Source organism: Chiloscyllium plagiosum, chromosome 39 (genome assembly GCF_004010195.1).
Source record: "Chiloscyllium plagiosum isolate BGI_BamShark_2017 chromosome 39, ASM401019v2, whole genome shotgun sequence".
Lineage (NCBI taxonomy): Eukaryota > Metazoa > Chordata > Chondrichthyes > Orectolobiformes > Hemiscylliidae > Chiloscyllium > Chiloscyllium plagiosum.
In genome coordinates this window covers 26,030,510-26,036,609 of record NC_057748.1, presented here as the reverse complement: position 1 = coordinate 26,036,609, position 6,100 = coordinate 26,030,510, and positions in this window count along the sequence as shown.

Here is a 6,100-nt window from a genome sequence, read left to right as displayed (position 1 = left end):
TCTTCTTTCTTTTGTTTGTATGTCAACAGGTTGCAAGAATAAACTATTTTGCTTTGAGCTGAGTAATGTGACTAATCAAGTTGCATCTGAAACAGATCACCTTACATTTATGTCTTGCTTATCTCCTTGATATATTTGCAGGGAATTTGATCATGTCCAATACATAAAGGCAGACAGGACTGAAGCTTCGGGTTGGATATGCGGTGTGGGGTATGGGTGTGGTGGGAGGGAATTATCAGTGAACCGCAATTCAATTCTGCTCGCTGGACTACAGGAGTTGACAGACTTCCTATCTTTGAAATTATTCGCTTTCTGTCCTGTTGACACAGAGGTTTTCTTTATGAGCTGGATATTCAGTACTTCAGTCACTGATTGAGAAATCTTCCTTTCAGGACACGTTACCCCTTCTTCAAGAAGGATGTTATTTATGAAGAGGCTAAGAGAAAATTCTTGTACCATTATCTGATAGAAGAAGAAACGTGAAAATTTCTGATGTAAGATTAGAATTGTAAATATTGAGGTTTGATTAGATTAGATTACTTACAGTGTGGAAACAGGCTCTTCGGCCCAACAAGTTCACACCGACCCGCCGAAACACAATCCACCCATACCCCTACATTTACCCCTTACCTAACACTATGGGCAATTTAGCATGGCCACTTCACCTGACCTGCACATCTTTGGACTGTGGGAGGAAACCGGAGCACCCGGAGGAAACCCACGCAGACACGGGGAGAACGTGCAAACTCCACACAGTCAGTCGCCTGAGGCTGGAATCGAACCCAGGTCCCTGGCGCTGTGAGGCAGCAGTGCTAACCACTGTGCCATCGTGCCACCCATATTGTTTGCTTTCCATTAAGAACAAAAACAAAAGATGTTTATTTCAGATATTCAGAGAGTAGAAACGTATTATCAATTTTCAATTGACTTGATTAAAACCAGAAGAACAATATGGTTACTCTTCAAGAAATGGGTATGGAATTTTTAGAGAACAAGTTCTTTTTGCTGAAAGTGCCAACAGAAACTCAGCTCGTGTGGCAGCATATTCAGACAAACAAAGTTAATGTTTTAGCGCTTTATAGATCTGAAGAGTATAACATTTCTAAATTTGTCCAACACTTTCCCTTTCTTTTCTTATGTCAGACCTCCACCATTGCTAGTATTCTGTTTTCACGTTATTAGAAAATTACTTCATGCAACTTCCAGAACTACAGTGTGCCATCAGCAATCTGCATGTTGTTAAAAGCTGAGCTTCTAGCTTTTATTTTGGCTATTCTTGTCACAAGACCTCAGAGTTCATTGCAAACAGTCTTTTGATCCATTGTTTTTAAAGGACATTCTCCGCTTTTGAAATATACAATTGTGACAGAAAATGAATGAGACTTTTGCACCACACAGAGAGTGTTTTTGGATTTCTTAAACTGTGTCCTATATATTGAAGATGAGTTCTCCTAACGTCCTTAGCTAATGCATTGCTTTATGCTTTAATGATAAACTTTACTCTCCACTAACCAGATTTCAGTGAATGACACCATGATTACAAGTTTTCTGTTGTACTGACCTAACCTGACAGGTTATGGTCAGGATATTGATTTGTCCAGTTTTATATTCAGTTGTGATCAAGGCAGGACGGCAAACAATTGCTGATATCAGCTAACTTAGATTTTAGATTACATTAACATTACATTACAGTTTGGAAACATGCCCTTCGGCCCAACCAGTCCACACTGACCTGCAACCCACCCATACCCCTAATCTAACATATGGGCAATTTAGCATGGCCAATTCACCTAACCTGCACATCTTTGGATTGTGGGAGGAAACCGGAGCACCCGGAGGAAACCCATGCAGACACAATTAGTACTGTGCCGCCCACAAACTTGAAAGATATGACACAGCTGGTTACTATTGGTTGGCTTTTGTTTTATCTCAGACCGGATGGGTTCCGTCCATCTGGAGTCCTGAATCACCACACGAACCGTTGCACTTCACTTTCGCAGACGTTAATCATTCCCCAAGACAACTGCTCCAACACACTCTCCCTCTCCATCAAAAGGAAGGAGGTGTCTTTTATCGTGAATGGTGGATCTGTAACATCAGCAAACCCATTGTTTAGTCTCTTGCTTTGTTTCAGAACGGCAAGGTGCAGAGTGTCATGTTAAGCGAATAGAAGTGTCTGTAGTTGCTCTTGCCACTGCCATTCTGCAAGGTGGCTCTCCAAACACAGCGCCACAATCCCCATTTCCAGCCCAACCCATTGCCCCCTTCGCCTTCTGCCTTTAATCTGGAGGCTTCATCCCATATACACCATATATATCAATTGGCTGATGGAGTAGAAACACACTGCCTGTTTATCATTTCATGTCTTTATTAATCAATTCAATAATTTTTGTAAGTGAATGCTTCACTGCACTTTTGACCTGTTCTTTGCACGTGGACTGAGTCACCAAATAAATAAATGCATTTTTGCAACAACTTTAATTCTGCAGCATCAAACCAGATTCTCCAAAACGTTATAAAGATAAGCTATAATTTTTGAGATGAACGTCTGCGATTCTGGAATATGTGAAATCTGTAATATTAGTCACCCACAGAAGTATGAAGCTGCCAGATATGGTGAAGAGTAAAATCACTGCTCTCTCACGCTGGGTCTCTGTGATACCCGCTTTTCCTGGGCCTCTTCAGTCCCCTGCAAACCTGATTAGCCAACAAAATATGACTGACAGTAAGAGCATTCAGGAGCAGAATTAGAGCAAATGGGAGAATTCGTGTTAATATAGTATCTCGCCAGTTAAAAGCAAACCATCTATGATTAATATAAAAGATTGGCTTTCGGTAACAAAACTATGGCATTTTATCAACAATCCTTCTAGATTCCTACACAAAGTAGAAGGGCATATTTTATTTTAAAGAAAAAGAATACGTTGTTGACGAAACAAAATCTGCGGTTTAAAGACCATAAGACATTGAAGTGGAAGTTATGCCATTCGCCCCATTGAGTCCACTCCACCATTTGATCATGGCTGATGGGGATTTCAAATCCACTTACCCACACTCTCCCCGTATCCCTTAATTCTTTGTGAGATGAAGAATTTATCAATCACTGACTTGAAGACATTTAACTTCCCGGCCTCCACTGTGCTCCGTGGCAATGAATTCCACAGGCCCACCATTCTCTGGCTGAAGAAATGTCTCCTCACTTCTGTTCTAAATTGATTTCATTTAATGTTACAATAGCTCATCTTCAGCTTCTGGCAATAAATGGCCATAAATCAACCAATGGTAAAAGTGACACTGAACCAGACAGAGCAGCCTGTTGCTTGTTGAGCCAGAAAACTAGAGGCATGGGTGATTTATTTCAGGGAGCTATAATGATGTCCTTCGATCGTTTGTACGGAAGTACGAGTTACCTAATAGAGACCTCTTTCATTTTTTCAAGTTAGGGATTTTATTCAAAAAAAGACCACACTTTTGACTGATCCCTACAAATCTGACATAGAAAGAGGGGTACTAATGGCTGAGAGTAAACTCTCTGGCAGTACCTTATATCACCAATTGGGAGGTGCCACCTCAGATGTGTCTGATCGACTCTGCAAGATGTGGGAAAAAAGCTGGGTGTTGAAGTTTCTTCAGAGGCATGGGAGGATATTTGGGAGAATGCAAGGAAGATGCCAATTTGCAATAGGACCCATGTTTTACAGTTGAAGATTCTCCACAGGGTCCATTTAGCCCCAGACCGTTTGTCAAAATTTAAACCAGGAGTATCTTCAGCGTGTCCCAAGTGCAAGGTCTGCAAGGGCACTCTTACCCATTGTCTTTGGTCTTGTGACAGGCTTCAAACATATTGGAGTGCTATGGTGGGTGCAATGGAGAGGATTTTAGGTGTAGGGGTGGAGAAGGACCCTATTTCTCTCCTTTTGGGCCTACCCATTGTACTTCCTGCAGACGCGCATAAGAAAAAACTTTTCAATATTCTTACATTCGATGCAAGGAAGAATATCTTGCTGGGTTGGATATCCGAAAAAACCCCAGGCCTGTCGGGTTGGCGGAATATTGTTATGGAGCATATTCCCCTGAATTTTCTCACAAATATGCTACACTACAAAACTGAGAATTGCATTGTTTTGTATTTGTTGTAATATTTAAAAATCTATTTTTTCTTAATAAAAATATATTATAAAAAAGATGTTAACTAGTATGGTGATGAAACGTTTCAAAACAAGCCTTCCAGCTCAGCGATCAATCCTACATCCAGTAGATAATATATTTTCACTTTCATCCTTGTTGCAATCATTGCCCCTCTGATGCAGCTGGGAGTTGTTTCCTCTTGAAATGTTCCACTGAAAATATCAGTATATATTAAATCTAGACATGGGCAGGTCATGAAGCAGTTGAGGTTGTGATTGGACTGTGTTTTTTTTTGCTCTTGAATGGCAATTATATAAGTGGCAGTACTTGCTCATTCACAAATATTCTGATCAGTAATTTCATTTCCCTTTCCTCATCCATCTCTTGCTGGCAATTGTGATGATGCCAAGGGAAAGTGCGGCCTCTTTATTTGTACCACTTGCTACCTGGTGGCCATGGCAGCAGTGAATCTAATCATCATTACCACTGAGGTCATATTGGGACAGCTCAGGTTTTTAACATTATCTGCAAATCCTGTTTCCTGCAAATCATGCCTGTCTGTAGTGTCACATGTTTTAGATTAGATTAGATTACTTACAGAGTGGAAACAGGCCCTTCGGCCCAACAAGTCCACACCGACCCGCCGAAGCGTAACCCACCCATACCCCTACATTTACCCCTTACCTAACAATACGGGCAATTTAGCATAGCCAATTCACCTGACTGCACATCTTTTGGAGTGTGGTAGGAAACCGGAGCACCCGGAGGAAACCCACGCAGACACGGGGAGAACGTGCAAACTCCACACAGTCAGTCGCCTGAGGCGGGAATTGAACCCGGGTCTCTGGCGCTGTGAGGCAGCAGTGCTAACCACTGTGCCACCATGCCGCCCACTAGAGGCAACTAGAGGCATATCTCCCATGCCTCTGAAGAAACTTCAACACCCAGCTTTTTTCCCACATCTTGCAGAGTCGATCAGACACATCTGAGGTGGCACCCCCCCCAATTGGTGATATAAGGTACTGCCAGAGAGTTTACTCTCAGCCATTAGTACCCCTCTTTCTATGTCAGATTTGTAGGGATCAGTCAAAAGTGTGGTCTTTTTTTGAATAAAATCCCTAACTTGAAAAAAATGAAAGAGGTCTCTATTAGGTAACTCGTACTTCCGTACTAACTGATCGAAGGACATCATTATATCTCCCTCAACTAAATCACCCATGCAAGATATGCCTCTAGTTGCCCAACGTTTAAATCCTGAATCTATCATACCTGGTTGAAAACTCGGCATACTCACTAAAGTTGTAAACAAAGATGTTTTGCCAATATTACCTTCCCTCTGCCGAATTGCCCTCCATGCTTTAACAGTATTGATGACTAATGGGTTATGGCAATATTCCCTAACTGTCCTCACCTTGTCCAAAAACAGCAAACTGGTAAGGGGGCACACCTTGCCTGGGAGGCTTCGAAATCTAGCCATATTGAAAGAGGGTCCCCACAAACCCAATCACTCACGTAGGTCAAAAGCGAGCTTAACTGGTAATTTTTAATGTCCGGAAGGTCTACTACCCCCAATTGGTGACACAACTGCAGTTTGGCTAATTTAATGAGGGGGCATTTACGGTGCCAGATAAAGGAGCTGAACCAACTGCTCAGTCTCCTGTAGGTCAAAGCGAGCTTAACTGGTAATTTTTAATGTCCGGAAGGTCTACTACCCCCAATTGGTGACACAACTGCAGTTTGGCTAATTTAATGAGGGGGCATTTACGGTGCCAGATAAAGGAGCTGAACCAACTGCTCAGTCTCCTGGGTGTTTGTTTATTGAAAATCAGGGGGAGCATCCGTATAGGGTATAGCAAACGAGGGAGAATATTCATCTTAATAAGTGCTATCCGACCCGACCACGAGACTGGAAGTGCCTCCCATCTTTGGAGATCTTGTTTAATTTTTTCAAATAATTGAGTAAAATTGGCTT